This window comes from Heterocephalus glaber, unplaced genomic scaffold (genome assembly GCF_053883595.1).
Source record: "Heterocephalus glaber isolate CG9 unplaced genomic scaffold, H.glaber_assembly_v1.0 deba00000546, whole genome shotgun sequence".
In the NCBI taxonomy this organism is placed as follows: domain Eukaryota; kingdom Metazoa; phylum Chordata; class Mammalia; order Rodentia; family Bathyergidae; genus Heterocephalus; species Heterocephalus glaber.
Genome location: NW_028258147.1, coordinates 17636996 through 17662762, shown reverse-complemented (window position 1 = coordinate 17662762; position 25767 = coordinate 17636996). Strand labels below are relative to the sequence as shown.

Below are 25767 nucleotides of genomic sequence, written 5' to 3'. Positions count from 1 at the left end.
TATCCTTTGTTTATTTTAGAGCAAGCTGTGCAATTTCCATGTATTTGCATAGTTTAGTTTTTGTTGTTGCTGGCACTGGGTAATGAAACCAATGTCTTTACACTAAGATATATCCCCAGTCCTTTTTATTTTATATATATATATATATATATATATATATATATATATATATATTTTTTTTTTTTTGTACCAGGGATCGAACTCAGGACCTTGTGCTTGTGAAGCAGGCAGTGGAATAACTGAGCTAAATCCCCAGCCCATTATTTTATATTTTGAGACAGGGTCTTACTAACTCCTTAAGTTGCCTAGCCTGGCTCAAACTTTGGATCCTCCTGCTTCATTCTCTCAGTGTGCCAGGATTACAGGCATGCATCAACATGGCTGCCTCATACTTGTATAGTATTTAAAATTTTTCTCCTTATTGATTTTCAATTTTATTATACTGTGGTTAGATTTTTAAAAAAAATTTCTTAAACTCAACTTTTAAAAATTTGTTGAAACCTGTTTTGTGGCCTATTATATGATCTATCTTGTAGAATGTTCCATGTTAAAACAAATATATGATGAAACAAGTGTATATTCTGCAGCTGTAGAATGGAATGTTCTTCAAATGTTTGTTGGTTCCATTTTGTGTAGTGTGGAATTTACACTACAGAATGACATTTCTGTCATTTCTTTGGCTTTCTATCTCTTTGATCTAATATTGAAAATGAGGTATTAAGGATCTATAGTATTATTGTGTCATAGTCTGTCTCTCCCTTTAAGTTTATCAATAAAGGCTGGGGATTTAGCTCAGTGGTTCTGCCACCTGCCTTGTGTAAGTGCAAGGTCCTGAGATCAATCCCTGGTACCAAAAAAAAAAGTCTATCAATATTTGTTTATATATTTGAGCACTTCAGTGTTGATATATACATATATATTTTTCACTCATGTTGAATTTATCCCTTTTCATTATATAATGATCTTCTTTTTCCTCTTTTTTACTGCTTTTAATATAAAGACTTTCTCTAATATACATTTTACTTCTGCTTACTTTTGGATTTCTTTAGTGTGTTTGTTATTTTTCTCTCGTGGCTGAGACAAAATACCTGATACCCAAAGTTAAAGGGGAAGGGGTTTATTTGGCTTACAATTCATAGAGGTTTCAGTCCATAATCATCTGGGTCCATGGCAAGGTGGCAGAGGGGCAACAGTTCATGGCTCTAGAAGGTAGCAAAAACAATGAGACACCTTCATAGCGTCTTTCTGCCCCTTTTATCTTAATCAGACTACTTAGGGCAAGTAGGACTCACACCCTTAATCCTAGTGCCCTCAGGCCTAGCCTCACCATGAATCCATCACACACTCTAGATTCAGCCACCTGCAAAATAGCCTATGACCACATGAGGATTTGGGGGGACTCTAGACACAAACCCTAACATTTAGTATATCTCATTCTATCCCTTTACTTTGAGTCTGTGTATGTCCTTAGAGATAAAGTATGAGTCTTTTATGCGACATACAGCTGTCTTATTTTTTTAATCCATTCACTCCATTTAATTGGAAAATTTAATCAATTTACATTTAAGGTAATTATTGATAGGTCACTGTACTGCCATGTTGCAACTTGCTTTGTAATTTTACTGTAGTTCATTTCTTTTTTCTCTTTCTCTTATAGTCCTCCTTTGTGGTTCAGTGATTTACTCTACTACTGTATTTTGCTTCTCTGCTTATTATTTTTTGTTTGTACTTAACCATGAGGCTTATGAAGAACATGTCTTGAATGTAACAAGTGACTTCAAAATGATATTCATGTAATATGATCATGAAGATAAGAAATGAGAAAATCTACTGATAAAAACATGTTACACACTTCAACTCCATTCCTCATCATATTTGGAATTTTTCATGTACCATTTTATATATTTATATATTACCTATCTCATAAGACTTATATAGTAACTATATTGTTATTTTTGATGGTTTTGTAGTCTTCATACTAAGATACAGGTTATGAACCATCTTTAAAATATTAGAGCATTCTGTATCTATCAGTATTGTAAGAAGTTTTCTCTATTATCAGAACTTTGTATATTATCAGAAATTTTATACTTTCTGATGTTTTGTTTTACTCAGTAATGACTCTTGGTTTGAAGAAATCTCTTTAGTACTTCTTATAGGACAGGTCTGGTGGAGATATATTCTCTTAGCTTTTGTTTGGCTGGGAATGTTTTTATCTGTCATTTCTAAAGGATAGCTTTACTTGGTAGAATATTTTTGGATGACAGTTTTTTTCCTTCAGTACTGTGAAATTTCATGCTATACTCTTCTACCTTTAAGATTTCTTCTGCTCTTAGACAAATTTGTTATGGTTTCCTTTCTCTTAGAGCCTTGAGAATCTTTTCTTTATCTTCTACACTGATAGCTTGATTATAATATGTCTTAGGGTGTATTTGGTGGAGTTAAATCTGACTGGTAGGTAACCTATGACTGTCTTTCCCTGGATTTGTATCTTTCTTCAGATTTGAGAAGTATACTGTTATTATCACTTTAGATAAACTTTCAACTACTTTGGAATTCTCAAATCTCTCTTGAACCCCAATAATCTGAATGTTTACTCTTCTAATACTGTCCCAAAGGACAGTAGGCTTTCTTCATTCTTCATTCATTCATTTTTTTTCTCCTCCAAATAGGTGTTTTCAAGCACTCTTTGAACTCACTAATTCCTTTTTCTGTTTGATCTATCTTGATATTGGTACCTTCCATTGTGTTTTTAATTTTGTTCAGTGTATTTTTCAAGGATTTGATTTTTAAAATGTTTTTTCTAGTTCTCTGTTGTTTCTCTGTGTTTTCCTGAAGCTCACTGAGTTTCTTTCAAACAGATGCTTTAATTCTTCATTGAGAATTCCTCCATACTTGTTGCCATCTCTTCAGTTTTTAGCACCAGATTTTGACTTGAGTTGGTTTCTTGAGAGCTCTTGGTGCTCAGTATAGAGTGTTATGTAGGCACTGAAGGACTAGATATTTATTTCAGTCTTTGAAATTTGGCTTTGTTTGTTCCTCTCTAACAATTTTAAGTAGGCTGTTTATTTTCTCTGAGCTCATGGGCATTCCCACTATTTCAAGAGTAGCCAGTACTCCACATGCAGGTTTGCAGAAGTCTGCTATTAATGTGTTGTCACCACTTCAGTACTAAAGGGTGGCCGAAGCTCAAGTTTGTCCCAGTTTCATAATTGATGTGTCATTCAGCATGAACCAGGGTAGTCTATTCCCATAAGCCTCTTCCTATGATTGGGTTAAGCCCAGATGCCTTGTCCACAGTAACGAGCTTTTTGTCAGGATGGTGCTTAGTGGGGAATAGTGAGACTGAACACCAAAGCTATTCCAAAGGCTCCATATGTGGGCATTTGTCTGGCTATAGGGGCCATTAGGATCTGCCATTGTTAGATTCACCTAACATTCAATTCCAAGGCAAATTTCTATGCTAATTTGCCTGTCTTCCAGCAGCAAACTGAATTCTGTACCAGGCTATACTGTCCTAGATTGGCATAGTGTTGGTGAAGAAGTTCTTGGGCCATGAAGGTTGATGCTAAGGTGGCCATACCTGAGTCTCACTGTCTAGTATCATAGTAGCTGGTAGGAATGCAAGTAAAAAGTCAAGTCTATTGCCCTAGGTGCAGGTTATTTCCTGGTGCTGAGACTATGTGTCAGCACTGGCCTGATGATAGCTTTGCTGATCAAGGCTGGGGGAAATGTGACAGAGATTCAGTGGACCTCAAATGCTGACTTTAAGCTGAATTGTGCCTGAATTTCATAACTACAGGGACCTGCACAATCAGGGAAGGCTTTTCCGGGCCTACCATGAGAATATCATAGATTAATTCAGAATTTGAGTGCATCTCACCAGTATATAGGTTTCTACTTGATGTTAGGAAGGTCTACAGCAGTGGTGGTAAACCTATGGCATGCACGTTATTGTGTTTTTCTTTTAAGAAAAAGTATTAATGTGTAAGCTGAATTTTTCTAAACTAAAACCTCATTACTCAGCTTTAATTGCAGTGTTGGCACTTTGTGATAAATAAGTGGGTTTGGGGTTGCAGTTTGGGCACTCTTCTCTAAAAGGTTCACCATCACTGGTCTAGAGACTTTGTCTCTAAGCTCTGGCTGGGGTGTGGCGTCTCTGTTTTCTGTCTGCTGGTAGGTCTCACTGTGGCAGTATAGGAACTGATCTCCAAAACAAGGTCCTATGATAGCTTTTGTGCCCTACTCTTCGCCAGTGGGGCTGTTCTCCTACTCTGTGCCTGAGTTGAGGGAAGGAGAGGTACAAGCAGTCAGTTACCTCATTAACACTGTTGTGCTTACTCAACACAGAGATTGTGCTCAGTCTATATTGGGTTTCATCATGGCAGTCCTTGTGCAGGGTTTTGAGTCCTAATGTCTGCACTTAATCCCATCCTCTTTCCCCAAACAGGAGATGTCTGTCCATGATGCCTGAAGTTAGAAGAGGGGTGACATGGGCAGCTCTTGCATGCATCTAATTCTTATAAAAGTACTTTGGTGTGTATTTCGGTATTCAAATTGGTGTGTCTATGGGGAGATGATCACTAGAAGATCTTCCTCAGCTGCTATTTTGCTCCATCTCCAAAATTTGATCTTTGTAACACCAAGTTTCTATCATCATGATAGCCATTTTATTTGCCAAAAATAGAAACAGTGATGTTTTAGATCCACTTAATATTTGTAATGCTCCCAAAGTATCAACATATCTCTAGAATTAGTTTGCATTTTCTACATCTATAGAAAAAGATATCTTTAGTGTCAAAGTTTAAGATTTTCATCTGCAAGATTTTTGTTTGTTCTGTTCTGTTTTGTTTTGTTTGGTCAGAGGAAGGCTGAAATAGTCATCTATGAATTTCATTTCATTTCTTGTTTCCCTTCATTTTCTTTCCAGCCTCTCACATACCCATTTTGTCATCTATAACTACAATTTCTGTATTCTGGGTCCTGTTTTCAGTCTCAGCATTTTATATTCTGATACTCATCATGGTGAAGATTTCTAGAAAATGAATATTTTACTTTAACAGTAGAGATCATTTGACCTTAGATTATCCAACTTCATTTTTTAAAGTTTCTTTTGTCAACTCAATATTTTTTTACCAACTCCCATGAACTTTCTAACTTTGAAACCTAAGTAGAAAATGTATCTATTTTTACCATTCTTCTCACATTGTATTTTTAAGAAAGAACTTTTCAGTATGAATTTCAGGAGATCAAGTGAATGACTAATTCCCATCACATGGCTGCAGGGTGAGTTTCTTAACACTTTTGATTTATGAAGATATCTTCTGTTCTGTGGTCTATAGCTCAACCTCATTTGCTATGTAGCAAAGGTTTAACATAAATACAGGGTAATTTAAAAAATAATTACTTTCACTGAAGCACTTCTTGAATGCAAGTAATGCTTTGTTGCTGGCTACATGCTGTGCTATATTTACTTTGTCAAAACTCATCCAACTGTACGTTTATGATTTGTGTAGTTTTCTTTTAAAAAAAGGTACATTAAAAATACTCCTTAAAAAGGAGTTTAACTTCAATTTTACTTTGGCTCATTTTTCCATTGAAGCGTTCATCATTTTCTATAATATCTATAATTGATCTACAATAGCTCTTCCAGCAACTTAGGCCAAAATCCTTGGAATTATTCTTTATTCCTCATTCGTAGAGAATCTAATGTGTAGGCAAATACTTTCAGCAGTACCTTATGGACCTTACAGATCCACTATCCTGCCACTTCTTTCTACTTCATTGCTACATCATTTTTTGCATACATTATTACTATGATCAAGTAAATAGTTTCCCTGCTCCCACACTTCCCTCCAGCTCTCATTCAGTCTACATATTACACAACAGCCAGAGAGACAGTGTCCAACTATAGAATAAATTATATGATATCCCTGCTCCCAACCTTCTAGTGGCGTCACATTTTTGTCTAAGTAAAACCAAAATAATTACTATGACTCACAATGTCCAGGAAGATTGGCCTTGTGCAACCTTTCTTATGTCATCTCCTGTTGCTCATCATTTAATTTCCTCAGCCTCATGACAGTGGCCTCCTTGTTGCTCCTTCAACATAGCTCAAGTGGTAAGTTCTTTTAAGTCATGGTTGCTGCTACCTAGAAGACTACTCCTCAAGATATATATCTACATGTTTTCTTCTTCTCACTTTAAGTCTCAATGCAAATCTTATCTTCTTGTTAAGATCTTTCTGAGCATCCAATTTACAGCTGGCACTCTCCTTTCAGAATTTCCTATATCCTTTCTCTATTTTACTTTTAAGCATACCATCATTAATATCTATCCATCTATTATCTATCTCTTTATTTGTAGATATATTTAGAAAAATATTGCTTCAGATATCTTCAGTAATCTCCTGACATCTATCAAAATTACATTACTAAAAAATCAAGGTCTCAGAACATAGATGATTATTTTTAAAACAATCAAAATAACACTACATTTGTATATTTAAAACAGTGAAACACAATTTATAGAAGACATAAGTTTGCATGCAAACAATCTAGTCATCAATAAAAATTCCCACCATCAAGCCACCCCACCAATTGTTTTAAAAAATGCACCATGAGCTTCTGTTCCACAAAGTTCTCCCAAAGTTCTCATTTCTGTAGACAACTGTACCGATTTAAAATTTTTTGTATCAGCCTTTGTTGAAATAAAAATTTTATGTTGTTTTCATGTGAATTTTTTCTTGTTTCCCAATTGTGGGTGCACATCTATTGGACAATCAATTTAGTGGGTTGTAACCATTTTTTAATAAAATATAATTGGATAAAAAATGAGAACATTAGTATGAATCCTATCAAAGGTACATACTACCTTATGAAATTTTTGTTTCAGTTGTGTTTGTCTCTGTGTTGGGGTCATAGTACATACTACATTTTCTAGGGGAGGTTTGCAGTAAGAGAGTTTAGAATACATTATTCTAGACATTCTTGCTCCTCAGGCCACCCAGAAGTTTGTGTGTCTTGCATGTAGTGATTGTCTTAGTGAAATATTCTTATGCTTGTTGATTTGGGGATAGAAGATGAGAATCAGATATTTCTAAGAAACAAAATTTCCACCATAAAGTATATTATTTCCAGAAAATGTCACAACCATTGATACTTACCAATTACCAATTAAAACCAGGAAACATGTGCATATTAATTTGTTTAAATTAAATAATATATCCAGTGTATGTTGATATAAATATTTTTATGAAAAATAACTGATGGGTGACTTAATCTCCCTGGTAGTCATGGTCCTCAACACCTGGCTATGTATGCCAAAAAATGCAAGCCCCTATTTCTCTTTACCCAGATTTTTCTCATGTGTTATTGTTCTAAGTACTCATAGGTGGGGTTTTGGAAGGTGATTGGATTATGAGGGCTTATAGCTGATTTGCTGTTAAGCAGTGGGGTCTGGTCAGATGAGGTGGGCCACTGGGGATTGTGGCCTGGAAGGATTTATCTCCCTCCCCAGCTCCTCCCTTCTCTCTCTGCTTCCTGTCTACCATGAGGTGAGTAGCTACTCCTCTGCCATGCCTCTGCCATGCCCCTGCCTTGGAACTGACATGTGAGCCAAAATAAACCTCCCCTCCTTTTAGTTGCAGGTGTTGGGTATTTTATCCCAGAGGTGAGAAAAGTGACTAAGATATCATATTAGTGTAGTCAGTGAACAGCTTTGAGGGATAAGGTAAGGTCTCCTCCAAAGACAAAGAGCAGGTTTGCTTATTACTTGCTACCTGCAGCAAGTTCCCAAAGTCAGTCTCCCTCTCCTGTCATTACAACCCACAGCACATGTTAACATTTGAGCCCATTCGTGAGAACCCTGTGGAGTAGGTGCTCGTGTGATAGAGCAGAGGTCAAACAAACAGACATTCTGTCTTCCATTTTTGCTGTAGTCAAATCAACTCTGATGTAGGAGTCACATGTCTTCTGTTTTCCTCCACTAAACTGTAGTAAGCTAATTTGTTAACATACAAATAGAGCAAAACCTCAAACATTTTACAATTCTTCACATTATATTTTCAAAACAACAACAGAAACATGTAATGAGAACAACATTAACATTTTTGCAAATTTCTAATATCTGACTTAATGAAAGAAAGCTGCATTCTCATATCTGACTCAGTCTGTGCAGTATGATCTGGTTGAAACATATGAGGAAAATGTGGTCTCACACAGAGAAATGGGAAAACAATCCTGTAGACCCACTAACAGGATCTCAGATCCCAGCGGTCCTCAGGCCACACTTACAGAATTGTTGATCTATATCCATCCCACTTACTCTCCATAGTAAGATGGCTTTACTATTAGACATTGCATTATCATGACTTAACTGTTCCACAAAATTCTTGCTCTGGAAGATGAAGTTGCTAATAACTTTATTTTTGTTATTTGTTTTGTTATTATTGCTATTTATTATTTATTGATTTTTATAGGAATTTTCTGAGCATTCACTTATCCAAATACTCAATCACTAAACTTGCCTTCATGAGAGTAATAGATCATTCACCGATCTCCAAGACTATTTATTCTTCAAGGCCAACTTCAAAATCCTTGCTTTGTTTAGTCCACTATTCTAAACTACTATTTCATAAACTTTGCCTAATCTTAATCACCCTTTCTACCATATTAAAGTAGACATTTTAATCCTTACAAGTACCCTGCCCTTGACCTCCCCTTCCCAAGCTACTACTAAAGCATTGTCAATAGTGACCTTCCTTAGTGCAATAAAAAACAAGCTTAGTTTTCCTTTATAAAAAGGTTAGTCTGGCAGTGTTTTCAAGACACTGGCAATCAAGAATTTGTTTCCTATTTAAATGACTCCCCCTCTAATAAATGGGTGTCTGTTTTGAGAAACTAAAAATGTTATGTGCATAATATCATTTTTGTACATTTGGGAAGAGAAATCTTGATTTTCAATGTATCATTAAATTCCATAAAATTAGGGTTGCCCAATATAGCAAATAAAAATATAGGTGATCCAGTTAAATTAAAATTTCAGAAAAAACAATTCATGATTTAAAATATGTCCAAATATTGGATCAGCATCCTGTCTTCTATCAGGCAAAAGTATTGTAAGTAAAACCAGTGCCATACAACTTGTGGCTCAGCTTTAGCAACAGAGTTTTTCCATTTGTTTGTTCTTGATCAAGAAAGCTCTCAATCACTTTATAAAATTGAATATGGTGGTTATCTTACCTTAGGCTCTTTAGGTTGGTAACAGATTACATATGTATGAAGAAGGCCAAATTCCAAGATATGTGGGGAAAATATTGTAACTCGATCAAAGAATCCTGAAACCCTTGTTTTAATTTTTTAGCAAGTTTTTAAGAGTTCATAAAACTGAGACCAAGAAGCTCTGTCATGATAGAATGAAGACTGGAGCACACTAGAACAGAGAGAGTCACGAAATTGCAGATACCACACATAGTATGCAAGGAAGTAGCTTAAAGATGTGGGTGCAGAAATATGGCAAAGAAAAAATTTTATAGATGTAATAATAGGTGTCAAAGTTCTGCATATCTTATAGGCCCCATATGTTGAAATAGTGTGAGTCCAGTATGGATTTTAGGGCATAAATGTGTCATATCTAAAGTTTAATGTTATGCTGATAGCCAATAATTTTGAAATTATCTAATATTCAAGTCAAGCAAAGAAAAAGAGCAGTCTTCAAACTGCTCCTTTATAGTACAATAATTTTGCATTAATGAAATTTTTGAAAATTGATCTTTTATGTATTGATTGCATAGTGACATAGAAGAAAAAATATACCCCCCCCAAAAAAAAATGAATACCGGATTTTACTCCTTGTTCTACACCTAATTAATTTATAAATCTTGGGAAATTTGGCTCCTGTATTAGTTCTTCAGGGCCGCTATAACAAAGTACTATAGATTGGGTGACTTAAACAACAGAGATTTATTTTGTAAAGTTCTGAAAGCTATAAGCATGAGTGAGCTCACACAGTCAGCAAGATTTCTTTCTTCTGAGGCTTCTTTCTTGGCTTGTAGGTGGCCACCTTCTCCCTGTGGCTTCATACCATCTTCCTAGTATATGTCTGTGTCTAGATTTCTTCTTTTGCTTACGATGCTGAGCACGTGGAAGTAGGGACCATCCCAATAATCTCATTGTAACTAAATTACCTCTTTAAAGACTGTATCTCCAAATACAGTCATCTGAGATACTGTGGGTTAAGGCTTCAACATGTGAATTTTGAATGGAAATAATTCCGCTTATAAGAATTCCCTTTCTGATGTTTAATTTTTTTCTTTTATAAAATAGAGTATTGGCATTGATTGTTTCTAAAATCTCTTCCCTCTATGATTTATATACAATAAATGAGAGATTACCTGTTATATTGTAAAATTAAAAGTAGCAGTATAAGGCTCAAGAAAACTAATATTCAGTGGAAGTATTTGAAATCATGATGCCATTACAATGTTAATGAAGACCACAGATGGTAAATGTTCATTTGAATTTCAAACACTTGCAGCTTTTCAAATGTGGTGAATCAATTCAGCAAAATTTGCTTGGTAGGAGAAGTGTACATAATTGTTTTTCTCTTATTCCAACAGAATCCGGCAGATATATTGCAAATATCTGTTGGAATGTCCATTGATTGATGCTAAAACCCTAAGGCTTTTTATTGAGGCTACAAAACTTAGGTAATTCCCTAATACCATGATCCATGGTTTGAAGATACTGTGTTTGCACTTCTTGCTATTTTGTTATCTTTCTTTTATTTTCCTTTTTTTTGGTTTATTTTCTGTAATGATTTTATAGCTAAGTGCATGGTATGATATGTGTTTTTTCAAAGTTCAGCTTTGCTTCTTACAACCTAGCAGGGAGAAATATTTATCTCCTTTGTTCAAAGAAACTCAGGGAGCAAGTTACCTAAAACTTCACGAAGATTCAGAGGCCTCCATAAACTCTTCAGTTGCATTTTAATCAAAGCGACAGCATTGATAATGCCTTATAAGAAGTGATCTAGGCTAATAGATAATGAAAATGGTCACACAGAATTAATGGAACAGTATGTTATAAATAAGATTATATAGGTCTCATCCTGGCGTACTGGTTTAGTATGTGCAGGATAGAGCCAAACAGTTTATAAATATTTTAACATGAACCTCACCTAATTCTACCAGCCCTATTACAGATTTTGATGTAGCTGGTTTATTTGTTTGGCAACTGTGAATAGAACTCTGGATCTCCTAAGCATTGGGTCCTTGGGCTTCACTTACGTGTGTGTCTTTTACTCCCTGAAGGACTGGGTTGATATGACTTTAATCTCTTTTGCCAGAAAGAGTCTACATTCCACAAAGTCAAGAATGCTGTGTAAGGGAACAGTAAGATATTGTGATAATATGGATATATCATAACATCTTATACCTAATCAAGGACCAAATCTTATATCTAATCAAGGACCATAAATTCCCAAACTGCTTATGTGAATTTGAAAAGAACAAAGAGACTTCTCTTGCCTGGCCTTTTCCTAAGTACTCTTTTGCTCACTGTGTACAATTCATTGCTGAAGAAAAATTGTAAAAAATTTTGAAACTTAGTGGACACATTGTCTAGTTCAGTAATCCAGGTTATCTCTGCCATTGTCTTTGACTATATATATATTATTTAAATCACTGTATAAATGGAAGCTAAATGTAGAAAATCAATAGCAATGAGAATTTTTATTTACAGAAATGAAAATTGTATCCAGTACAATACAGCTGATTATTGATTTATGGATATTTGACCATTTTGATGGCTTTATACCCATTTTTAGAAGTTATTTTGGCATTCTTTGAAATAAGTGTTTACTTTGAATTTTGATTTGAGTGGTTTATATTATTTTGTTCACTAATTAACTAAGTCAAAGACATGCGTTCACTTATCTGATAAATTTTTAATTTTATCTTCTAACCTCTTTATATATTAAACATTTATTGACTACATATTAGGTACTACATGAGGTACTCCAAGGACTCCAGTAGTAGCATTCATGCCCTTATGTCATCTTCTCTTCCTAAATATGGGCTGGATTTATTGGCTCGTGTGTAAAGAGCAGAACAGAACAGAATAGAAGTGATGGGATCTCACTTCCAAGATTTAATTTTTAAAAATTATAAATACCAAGTTGAGCATCCTTTCTTGTTCTCTTACTTGTGTCTTCTGAAGGAATCCAGATGTCATGTAAGCTGCTCCACTGAGAGCCTTATTTGGCAAAAACTTGGCATCTGCAGCCAACAACCACATGAATGAGTTTAGAAATAGATCTGTTACTGGCCACATGGGTTCCTATGTTTAGGTTCATTTGCTCACCACTGACAGTCAAAGGAGGCCATATATTTAGGTAAAAAGGAAAAGATAATTTTTTCAAAGCAAGTTCTAAGGAGATGGAGAGGGCTTTTTGCCTCAAATCACCACTCCACCTTGTACAGGTGGGTAAGAGTCCTTTAAAGTAGGGAACAGAGGAGGAGGGACCATAGAGAAAATGCAGATCTTCACACTTGCTTTGTCACTTCCAGCCATCTTGATTCATTCTTCTTTTTGTGGGAAGAAGTGTGGCTTCCAGACTCCTGGGGAATTTATATATTCTGTCATTTCTTTTAGGCCAAAGGGAGGGAGTATTGATTATGTGCTCAACAGGAGGAAGTTTGGAGAAATTGCTTATCTTTAAAAGAAAAAAGAAACCTAACTTTCAAAGTTCCATTTTTGCAGTAAAAGTTCCATTTTTATAGATCCTCCCTCAGTCAAGCATTGGGTCTTAGTCAGTTTCTCATTGATGAGACACAATAGCTAACACCCACAACTTAAAGGAGGAAAGGTTTATTTTGGCTCACAGTTTGTAGAGGTTTCAGTCCATATCCAGCTGGTGCCAAGGCAGGGTGGCATGGGAGAGGAGAAAGAGCCCATGGCATGGTGTAGGAAAGAGAAAATGATGAAGTGGGTGGAAGATACATTCTTACAGGCCACACCCCCTGTACCCTAACTCCTCCTACCAGGCTTTACCTCCCTCTCAACATCCTATTTAACTATTAATGGATTAATCCACTGATAAGTATCACCCAGTAATGGTCCAATCACCTTCCAAAAGCCCCACCTATGACTGCATGAGACTTTGGGGTAACATCTAGATATAAATAATAACACCTTGAGATGACCAACATCCCAAATAATCCATTAAATGAAAACTTTTAAGACAGCCAGAGATATTTGAATTTCTGACTCACAGTAATTGTGAAATAATATATTGTTTAAAGCTATTAAGTTCTAAGGCAACTAGTCATGCAACAATAAATAATTATTATAGAGTGTCCTAAGAATTTTTAAAAAATATTTTATCAGCAGTGCCTATCATGAACCACAAAGCTTAGGAGCAGTGTGAGATCTTTCACCCACTATCGTTAATGTTTTGCTCAATTTTCAGGAACTAGTTTCAGGGCTTCCAAGTGTAGACTGGAAATTAGGCCAACAAAACAGCACCGACATCCAGAAGGAAAAATCATCTTTCTCTCATTGTTTCCAAGAGAGTAGATTTCAAATTGTCTCCATACACACACACACACACTCACACACACACACACACAATAAGTACAGGGGCAATACATATGTTAGTTAGGTTTATTTAAACATTCTATAATGTGCATATATTTCAAAACAACATGTTGTCTATAATTATAAAGCACTTTAATTTATGAAATATCTTAGTCATTTTCTTAGTTGCTGGGACAAAATACCCAACACCCATAATTTTTAAAAGGGACAGTTTATTTTGGCTCATGTTTTCAGACCATGCTTGGCTGTCTCTGAGGCAGAAACTGTATGATGCAAGGATCTGGTAGAGAAAAGCTGCTCATACTGGGATGGCCAGGAAGCAGAGAGAGAAGGTAGGAGCCAGGGCAGAAAATACACCCTTCCAGGTCAACAGCCCAGTGACCCTCCTCCAACCAGGCCCCATCTCCTAACAGCACACTTGGCTGCTGAATTCCTTAGTGGATGAATCCACTGATGAGTGTAACATCCTTATTGCCCAATCATTATTCAAAAGCCCAACCTTTGAACATATTAGACATTTGGGAGACAGTCTAGATATAAAGTATAACATCAACTAAAAAATAAAAAGAAGCATGGACCAGTGTGAGAAGTAATATCATGTAAGAGGCAACACATTTGGAAACTGGAAGTGCCTAAGTTTAAATTTTGGCTGGTACTAACTCTAAAGCTTTTAGTAAGTCAGAATCTTTAAACATGTATGCTGTTGATTCATTTTCTAGGTTTGAATTTGAGCTTCCTATTTTGAAGTAATGCCTTAAAAGACTCAGTACACAGTAGATGCTAGATTTATCTCATTTTTCTTTCCTTTTTATTAGTACACATTGGCAGTACATAATGATCACATCCCTTGTGGGGAGTTAGTACATGTAATACACATCTTAATTCTTTTTCATCCCTTGCCCCTCCCCACTTTCTCCACTTCCTCCAATTCTTGATCCTCTTCTCATTTGAGAAAGATCTATCTCCCTACTTCTTATTATCTTTCTTTCATTTGCTCTTTATTTATATTTTGAGTTTCTCATGCAAAAGAAAGTACGAGAAATTTAAGCTTGTGTGTCTGTTTTATTTCACTCAAGATTATGGTCTCAAGATGCATCCTATCAATGAATCAAGTTTATCCTTCTTTGTGGCAGAGTAGCACTCCATTGTGTGTAAATACTGCATTTTATTTATCTATCTTAAGGCTCTTCCTATAGTATCCTCCAACACATTGTCTTAAAAATCCCTTTGTCAAGCTCTATTTAATACCAAGAGATATTCCAGATTTCACTCACTGCCTACCTCCAGGATCTAGAAAATCCATTTTCAGTGTAAGAGTGCACATCGTAAAAAGTACCTATCCATACCACAACATTTTCTTCTTCAAGTGCTTATTGAATGAAGCAAAAAGTTTTTTGGCATTATAAAGTAGAATATAGAGTAAAAGCATAGAAAACTTATTACAGGGCAACTCCTAGTGTACCCACTATATGAAAACAAAGTGAAACATAAAGTAGATTGACAACATAAGACATTTTAAAGTGTTCTAACTAAATTTAACAACATATATTTGGTTGCCACCTGAGTAATAAAAACTAGAGAGTGAGAGGACAATAGTGAGAAGGAGAATTCATCTTTGTAGTATATTTATTTGTTAGTAGTTTTAATTTTTGTATTTTATGCATGTTATTTTCTTAAAATGTTATTAATTAAAATGCATCTACTCTGAATCATATTAACATTGCCAATTAATATTTCCCTTTCAATTTTATTTTGCCAATATTTCTTTTTTTCTCTTTTAGCAAAAATGTATGCTAACTCTAAATATTTCCTTTCAAATGTAGTACAAATATTAATTTTTTATTCTGAAAATATAGCCACCTTCCAAATGCAGCTTTGGTTCCAATTTGATTATTTCACAGCTCTGATCACCTGTAGTTAAGAAGGAATTCATTTCTTGTGGGCTTCTCCCATGGAGAAAACAAGGAAAGCTCCCCACCATCTTGTGAACTATTTCTTACTAGCCACGGCTTTAAACAGTCCACCTGGTGTGAACCCAGGATAACACCTGAATGTAGCAAACTCAGTTCTCATTTTTATTTTCTCTCTTCCAAGATTTATGGATTCCTGGAATGTGGGCTGTTGTGATATTTTTGTCCTTGTTTTTGGAATGTCTTAATATTGCCTTTTAATTACAGGTCAGAATAAGACTAGGAGGAGAAAGTTTAGCAAAGCTTAAAATAAAAGTTACCGAAATAATAGTAGTTACATCAAAGGACTTAGGGGTATTATTGCTGCTCTACTGTTAGTAAACAGATGTCCTCAAAAATTTGAAGCAATCATATATAATTAAGAAAAAAATAAAACTCTCTAATTAATTAAAAGCTAATTAACTTTTAATTAATACCTAAACAAACCAAAAGTTTTCTACTTTTGGTAGGAAAGACTTAAGCGTGGTCCGTTGATATAGCAGGTTTAGCATTTGTACTGTAGAGACCTTTGTTGATCTAAGAAAATCTGCTTCTGGTGTCAACCTAAATAACAATCAGGTAAGGATTCTACAAAACATAATGATAATTACTAGGGTGTATAATAGCATTGGAATTTATTGCAACATATATTTTATTGCAAGGAATGTAATAGCATGTGGATGACATAATAAACTATGAGCATATTCAAAGAAGTTGAGGGAAGAAGTTTTTAAAGGCAGAACAGAGGATTACATAAGATATTTTGAAACAATAATTCTTGGCCATAAGGATTAATAATAAGGGTGGTTGTAGGGAACAGGGAAAGAGGACATCACTAGAACCTCTGCAGTAAGTCTTAGTCTCCTGTGAGCCACGGCAGCACAAGGCGATTTAATTTATTATACAGGAAAGGTAGAAAAAATGAGACTCTGAGAAGCTGAGCTTTGGGCCTGATCAATGCTGCTCTGGGCAGCGAAGAGGAAAGCCTGGAGCTTGGGCACCTTTTATTCAGTACATAGGGAGAAACAAATGTAAAAAATGACTCTGGACAGAGAGTTCAGAGAAACAAATGTAACACATGACTGGGGAGCTGTGGAATTCCTAGATCAATGAGGCATTATGCAGATGAAGGTTTTGTTCCTCCCAGGATGTTTTCAGCTGGTGTGATCTTGTCCTGGAGCATCACAGCATCACTGGACCATTGAGGTCTCAGTTGTGACTGGAGGCCAAAATGGAATTATGACTTGAAATGCCTTAGCTGGTCTGTAGGCAGGAGAATTAGGCCTAATCAAATGATTTCTCCCCAAAATTATGTAGCATTGCTCCAGACAGGTGGTGCCAGTCATTTGAGTCAACCCAAACAAATTTTTTTTTTAAAAGCCAAACAGTTATGAAAGAAGAGTTCTAATGCAATACTGCCTGATAGCAACTACCATAAAATACTCTGCCAGAACCACATCCTTGCATGTAGACCTCTGTGTGGAACTAGAAGGTCCTGAAAGGGTGTTAAGTGAAAGGGAAAGCAAGTGCTCCTCCCCTCATTTCTTCACAGGAATGGAAGGGAAGGGCTCTGTGCCTCCCATTCTAGAAAGACACACCCACCTCCAGATCCCATCAGGGACGTTTTTCTCTTTCCCACCCTACCCACATATGTTCCTAAATCTTGACTTATTTTTTTGTAAAACTCATTAACCTCTTAGGTTGGTTATTTTTTTTTAATTACTTCTCTCATAGGCATATTTTTCATTGCTCTTCTAGACAGATTTCTGCTCTTTACTTTGCACACCAGCTGTGTACTTTGGGCAAAGTCCCTAGTATTGCCTTTTTTCCTAGCTAGAAAATGGAGATGGTAATGGTGCTGCCTCAGAAGGCTATTAGAAGACTAAATGAGTCAGAAGAGGCTTAATATGAGGGAAGCATTATGTAGGCAGATATTTTAATTTTATGGAAAAATTCATTTATTTTTCCCCTTATTCAGTTTTCAACTTTTAATTTATTTTTTTGATTTTTTTAAAATATGGAACACTTCAAGAATTTGTGTGTTATCCTTGCACAGGGGCCATGCTAATTTCTGTAACATTCCAATTTTAGTATATGTGTTTTAATTGTAGCATTACCTTTCTTCATTTTCCTTCTCTAGTTGTGAGGTTTCTGTATCATTTTTAAATCACATTTGACTTGGCCTATTCTTAACTGTTTTCCAATACTTTACTTCAATTACTAGCTTTAGGTTTTTTTGGGTTTTTTTTCACTTGGGTTTTGTTGACCCCTCCACTTTCACTTTTTTCTTTTTGTTGGGTTGAATTGATGGGGGCAGGGGGTGTGGATTGTTTTACAGTGGTAGTACATTTAATGATTTGCCATTGTCATGGTCAATAAGTAAGCCTGAAGAAGTGATTACTGAACTGTAATTTGCCTATGCATCACCTGCATAGATTTATGGCAGCACATCCAGAGTTTTGGATTTAGAAACATGTCTAAAAAGTTCCCAGGTAATCCTGATGCTGTTCATTGGTGACCATGTTTCAAGATCCACTGGTGTGAAGGAGTATGAATAGGGAAGGGGATCTTTATTACAAACTGGGAAACACTCTTTTCATGGACCCTAACTCAATTCTGTGTACCCACTTGCTTTATTTGATTCTCCCCAACATATTACACTCCATGTTCAGTCTGAATTTTTCCCAGGGACATTAACTCCCCTCTGTGTGTGATTGATTTGCTAAAATTTTTACTTATAAAAATCTCACACTATTCCTTTAGGAGAAAAGACATGACTGCATCCATCCAGTATATTCAAAATATATAAAAATTGAATTTTAGGGAAATCCTAGGAGTTACACCTAAGGAGGGAAGAGTAAAGTAAACTTCACACACAAGAATTCACAGTTCTGTCCAAGGGTAGTGGAGTTCTGAGGGACCTCCTATCCCCAGCATGCAGTAATAGAAATTTGGAAGCCAGAATCCTAATACAGTAAGTCCCTGACTTTCGAACATTCGAGTTACGAACTTTCACAGATACCATCAGACCTGGAATTATGAATATTCACAGATGTGAAGAAATATTAAAAGTAGCCCACAAGTCTGCTGGGCATTGTCACAGTTGTGCTGCTGTGTGCTTACTGCACAGTGTGATAGTACACAGTATCACAGTGTTCCGTCAGAGCCCAGGATGTTCAGAAGCAAGAGGAAAAGCAATGATGAAGTACAAAACAATATACATTATATATTTGTGTCAAAGGTGTGTAAGACTCACTTTGTTGGACTTACAAATTAATCTGACTTACCAATGTTCTCCCAGAATGGAACTCATTCATGAATCAGAGACTTACTGTACTGCTTTGAAAATAGTCACTTCCAACATACAGTAATTTGGAGAGAATGGTGTTGGAGATAATTAAAATCCCATCATGGCCCCTTTCTGTGCTCTCACTTTCTCCAGGGATAAATTTCTCTGTAGTAGGTGAATACTCTGCCCATGTATGTTTGTATAATTTTATTATATGTATGTCTATCTGTGTGTATATATAGCATTATTATATATCATATAGTGTATAGTTTGTATCTTGTTTCCTATTTTCTGATCATCATTGTTGTCTTCCCTCTATCTCAATTATTCTGTTCTCAAACCCCTGTAGTCTTTTAAACTCTAGAATATAGGGAAGTGGATGTGCTAGACTCTTAAAGTTATTTTATTTTGTCTCTACAGAGCAAAAGATAATATCCTTAAAAAACAGCATTTGTTAGCAATCAACTTTAGGTCTAAACCATACAGATAATTCTGATAATAGTTCTCTCCTTATTCTAAATCTCCTACTAGCCTTATGTGCTTCACTATGGGAGTTTCTTCTGGAAAGGACTATGTCCCAATATCAAATAGCTTTTCTTCCTATCTCTCACACTATGCCATCTTACACACATTGCAAAGTTTTAGAAGGTGTAAGTCACTTAATTATCCCCTGCCACCTTACCAGTGAGCCTCAATCCAAGGAAAATAATGTCCAGTTGAAATCCTGGTCTCATTCACCACCTCAAGCCCAGGGGGGCTTAAGGTGGGTGGATATGAAGTGCACTGCTCCACCAGAAGTGGCACCTTGCAGACCATGAGTCTTATGCCACCTCTATTAAGTGTGTCAGTTTAAGCTTGGTGAAGCTAAGTATGATGTTCATTCTTTGAGAGATCCCTCCTGGATTTTGGCTTGTTGGGTCTCAGAAAGAAAGATCTCCAGAAGGTTGATGACTTTTAATGTTAATTAACTGTTATACTTCTGGGTTTTAGAACATCTATCTTCCTATATTTTGGCTTTTTGAGCTTAATTTTTCTAGCGATTAGAGGAAAAAAATATCTTATGAGGTGAGGATGGATTCATTATCCTTACTGTTTTCACTCTTAGGACTGCTGTTGCAAAACTGTCTAAAAGAAGAAGAAATCTTTTCTATCTTTTTTTAATCTTACTCCCTGGCAACTTGAATATGATGTATTATCACCACATAATTTGTCATCTAAACTGAAACATTTTCAAGGGTGTTGAATGCTAAACCACTTGAAATGCTAATACAACCAGGATAGTTGATCCAAACCAGACTCCATGGTCATTGTCACTCTAAATAATGTAGAAATTTCCTCTTCAAGAGCAAACTTCTAAAAGAAACTTCCAGCAAACAGGTTATGGTGTCACCCCAGGACTATCTGCTTCTGTCTGCAGCTCCAGGAAGCCCTGAGATTGGCTAAGTTACACAAAATATATTTGCACACATGTGGGAGCTGTAGACTAATTGCCTGAGTTTCTCTGGTGGCTAAATCTGTAGAGTCCATGTTATAAATAGCAACTTCATTGTCTGGGCACTTGTCTTTCTGCCTTTGCTTAAAATGTAGAAACATCCATCAACATTTCTTTCTTAAAAGAAAGTACTGGAGAATCTGACAAACAAATCTGTCCTTTCTAACAAGTGCCAAGGAAGAATCAATACTCTATTTTAAACAACTCTCAATTACAAGTAAATTCTCATGCATAGAGGAGTGATTTAACTGATTGGGTAGACCAGGGGGGACCAATATTCATTAGGCCACATTTCTCAATTGGTCAAGTGTAATAATAGTAACATTTAATATTTATTGTTTGTTATATATCAGCAACTTTACATGATTTTGTACGGTGTATTAGTTTCCTGTGGCTGTACCACAAACTTGAAAATAAAAAAATTTATTCTCTTATAGTTCTAGAAGCCAGAAGTTTGATATCAAGGTATCTAGTAGGCCATACTCCCTGCAGAGGCTTAATGGAGAATCCATTATTTGCCACTTCACTTCTCATGGCCATTAGTATTCTTTCACTTATAGCCACATCACTCTAGTCTTGCATTGTAGTCACATGTTCCTCTTCCTTTTCTGTCTAATCATTCTCTGCCTCACTCTTAAGATACTTGTCACTGAATTTAGGGCTCACCTAGATAATTAAGGATGACCTCCTTGTCTCAAGATCCTTCATTATATCTGCAAATAAAGTGACATTTATAGGTTCTAGGGATTAGTATATGGACATTTCTTTTTGGCGACCATCCTTTAACTCATTTCATATCGATTATCTTTCTAAATTCTCACAACATTAAGTGTAGGAGATAGGAAATCACACTATCAACTTTATTTTTCCTAGTAGGGAAGTGGGGCTTACTTTCCCAGGTCATAGAGCTAATCAGTGGAAGAGCCAAGATTCGAACCCAGGGAGCTGGGTTGTAGAGTTCAATTTCCTAACCATGATGTTACAAGGTACAGTTCACACAGGACCTCTCGTCGACATCTTTCACTTTCTTCTATGCCTCTTTCCTTTTAAATTAAAAAAGGATCAGAATTCTTTGTTACCTCTGGGTACTACATGGTAAACTTCCGACTTCTTGGCTATTTCTGGAATAAATAAGTAAGCCCTACCTACAGACCAAGTAGGTAATAACAAGCTCCAAAGCCCCAATTCTTCATATCCTCTTGATATGCTGCAGTATTTGTCAAACAAGATATATGTCTATGTGTGTGATTCCACTAGATAATAAAAAATGTGTTGCTCAAAATGAGTACTTAGAAAAATGATCAGGGCCTATGAGATAATAGGGTATGGGTGGACCTCTCAAAATCAATGCAACTTGGTGATTAGCACATCAAAAAACAAGCAAACAACAAAAAAATGACTAGTATCTCAGAAAAAATTTGGAACTGCCCAGGCAGACAGTTGAGCATAATGGAGGGTATTAAAAATGTACACATAAAAAGCACTCAATAAGGTAAAAACACAGAACACATGTCATTTTGTGTTTTAATTTAACTTTTTCTATGATCTCTTAGCAATGCCAATCACTTGCCTGTGCCCTCACTCTCCCATTGTTGGAAGGTCTGCAAGACCCGACCTGCATATATGGAGGCACATGAGACCTGCTTCCACTTCCTTTGAGAGATCCCTTGGACCTTGAGCAGCTCTTGCTTGCAGCGGCCTGTGTAGCCTCAAGTACCAGTCTTAAAAGAAGCTCCAAGAGCTCAGGCAGCCATTGGAGTTGTCTCAGCATCATCCAGTGCTTAAAGGCAGCTCCAGGAGCTCCCACTTTATTTGTATTGTCTCAGCATCATTCAGTACTGCCGCATTATTATGTCAGTTCTCAATTGATTCAGAATCTCCAAAGAAGAAGAAGTGAAGGATTAGGGTCTCCCTCACCCTTAACTCCGTAGACACAGAGTGGTTACAGATGCTCATACAGAATCCTATCATCTAATCACTATTATGTGCTCTTATGTATTAACTTATTTAATTCTCAACACACTATGAAGTAGGCGCTTTTGAGTGGTGATTCAGACCTACGAAGATTACATAATTTAACTATAAATATTATCCAAGGGCTTCCCAGGTAATTGACAAATTATTAAGCATACTTTTAAAAAAGACATAAAAATGACTTCAAGTTATTTTTTTCAAGTAGGACAGCATCCTAGAATAATCCTTAAATTTATCAAAAGTAGACTTCTGATAGAGGAGTTAAAATCTTTCAGAAGAGTAAAGTAAAAACATTAACTCTTACAATTCTTAAATTGATTGTTTTATATTACTTTATTAGTAGATGTGTAGTATATAATGTTTACATTCCTTATGAGAAGTTGGCACATGTATATAACACACCCTAGTTCCTTTTTTTATCCCTCCCTCCACCCTTCATCTCTTGATCCCCTTCCTCTTTGAGAATGCTGCTTTCAGGTGAGTCAGACACAGATAAATATGTAGAGCAGAAAGACAAAGACTATTTTATAAACCAATAATGTGGTTGTATTTTCTTAAATTGTTAGTGTTCTAACCAAACAATGAACTCTGCGAGGTCATTATGGCCCCCAAATTGAGCTGTAGTCAATTTCTTGAATGTGGGAATAATTACTTCTGGAAAATGTCCCCAAACTTTGAACTGGTTTGTAAACAGCAAGCCAATACAACTATTTATGTCAGTTAGTTATCTTGGTGAACATTTAACAAATAGGGGATCTCCTTGGAGAGTATGTGAGGAAGTACAGCTGCTCAAAGTTACATAATCTATGGTTATTAGAAAGGAAGTTTCTTTTTGTGGTTGTTTTCCAGAATAGAGCATCTGGTTATAACTGCTTTAAATTGTTTACAAGCTAAATCAATTGTTGTGCTACACCGAGCAGAAATTTTACATTCTACTTTCATTATTCTGCATGCTAGAACTAATACAAAATTATATTTTGGGGATAATTTGGCCCTGTGCAGGTATTTTCTTAATTCATCTCAAGTGGAAGAGATACAACAAAAGCCAGCATAGGAGCAGTATGGTAATTGGATATACATCTGCTTTTTTACCACACCCTTATTACTCTTTCTTCTTTTATTTGAGTTCTAATATATTTCACCAACTCACCTTTTATGTGATATTGGAAGTAGCTACTAAACACTTTTTGAAGATACTGAAGTATAAATTGTAAAAACAATTAAGTATGTTTTCAAATATAAATTCAACTACTGGTGTGAATATAGACACTTTGGAACTCTTCCAAAATTTGCATTAGAACTTGTTCTCCCAGTTGAGCAACTGAATTATTTACTGAATCCAAGGTGCCAGACCATCAATTAGAAGCTACATTTAAAGACTATGCATAGTTATTTTTCCAAACAGAAAAATTTGAAATAGTCACTTTTCCTAAGGTGACAGTATTCTCTTTCCAATAAAGGTTAATTTCATCTTGCAAAAAAGAAGGTTGCATGCACATTTAATCCTAAATTTAATTAATTTCTAAATCTGAAGATGTCCTACTTTGCAGGAAAGGCCAATACAATTGGTCTTCCAATTGACAAGGGAGTAAACATTGACTCTCTTGTCTATGAACTTGATACACTGAAGTACATGTCCAGCCCTCAGACTGTAAGCCCTTTCACTGAAACTGTCAGATTAGAATTTATAATCACAAGTTCAACTATTTCCACAAGTCCTAACTTTGTGTTTCATTCCTTAAATGGAATGTGAAAGGATCTTTCCCAGTACCTGAGAAAATACCTCTCAAAGTTAGTTTCCCTAGAAGTGTCAGAGAGATATTTGGGTGGCATCCCAGGACACAAGAGTGATGCATCATAGACAATGAGTTCAGAAAGAAGGAAAAGCCAATTATGAAATTCTGTAAGCAAAATGAGGTCAACTGATCAAGATCTACTGGGAGGCATATATCATGCTTCCCACAATTGTCTTCTTCAAGGACAGCAGACAGGAACATCCATGGTTCACCTTTTAACCCTATTGGCTTAAAGTAGTCCTGGTAGTAAACTCATCCATTTTTAAAGGTTCCCAGCATCAGAGAAGAACATGGGGCAGAATGCAGAAAAGAAGTGGTATTCCACTTGAGGTTGGAAATGTAGTCTGTCAGTCCAAGCTTTCATAGAAATCCATACTACAACTGTAGCTGAAATTAGAGGAAGGCTGAAGGAATGAGATTCTGTGTCCCAAAGGTGTTTACAGGTACCAAAAGTGGTGGCAGATAGTTAATATGGCAACCCCTGATGAGCCATACCTCTGTGGAGTCACCTTTCCACTGTCTCTCAGTTGATCTTGTGACAGCCCTTAACTTGATTCATAGGGTACAATAGAACTAGTGCTCCACTTATCTTGGGGCTTGTACTCAACTGACCTAACAGCTTCTGCCTCCGGCTTCTTGGAATGCTTGCTTTTGGAATATTTTTTCTTGAACCCCAGTGACCACGACTTAAAGCTGAATGTGGAAAGATCTTTGGCTGAGGTCTAGAAGTCAAGCCTCTAGATGACTAATGCTGGTGCACTGACCTTTCCTGGTCAATATCATGTATACCAAAAAACTGTCTATGGAATCACAAGTCATAACAGTGTTATTTAACGCTATCAAATTTTGGAATATTTACTTCATTCAGCAAGTAGTAGCCAAAATATCAGCCAAGAAACCTAGAAATTAATAGTGTTACCTAAGTGTCTAAGAGGCACAGCCCTGTCTTCCATCGCATATACATAGGATAGTTGCATTTTCTAGTTTTATCTATTTCTCACCAAGCCATAAAGCAACCCCTGTCTTTTACCTGATGTCGGTTATGATTCTAATGCAGAGGTTCCCACCCTCCAGGCTATGGACCGGTAAATGAAGGTCTGTGACACGTTAGAAACTAGGCTGTGTAGCAGGAGGTGAGCAATTGGTGAGCAAGAGAAGCTTCATTTGTGTTTACAGCAACTCTTCATCACATTCATTACCACTTAACTGCCACCTCCTGTCAGATTAGTGGTAGAATTAGATTCTATTAGGAGCACGAACCCTACCATGAATACAAATGTGTGGAATTTACCTTGTATACTCCTTATGAGAATCTAATGTCTGATGATCTGAGGTGGAGCTGAGATGGTGGTACTAGTGGTGGGGAGTAACTGTAAATGCAGATTAACATTAGCTGAGAGGTTTGCACAGAGTCCATAATAAATCAATTGCTTGCAGACTCATATCAAACCCTATCAGTGAGTGGCAAAGGACAAGTTGCATGTGGTAATAAGCTTTACAGTGGCTAGTGAGGTGAAAAACTTCAATTGTACAGCTGCATCTGGTGGCAGACTTTAAATCAGACTCCAACACTTACTTATTCTGTACATGATCTGTCCATTACTTTATTGGCCACTTCTGTTTGTGCCCTTTTTCTGTGCTGCATATGTGTTTTAGGTAACCCTAGGCA

General features: G+C 36.2%; 1 protein-coding gene and 1 non-coding gene across 2 annotated transcripts in view; both read right to left on the bottom strand.

Moving 5' to 3' along the window:
* Cttnbp2 (cortactin binding protein 2) overlaps positions 1-25767 on the bottom strand; it is a 454755-nt gene that overhangs the window by 400245 nt on the left and 28743 nt on the right. The gene's annotated exons all lie outside the window — the stretch shown is intronic.
* Positions 17559-17661, bottom strand: LOC147829634 (U6 spliceosomal RNA). Its single transcript, XR_015448814.1, has one exon. It is a non-coding gene; the product is annotated as a U6 spliceosomal RNA (small nuclear RNA).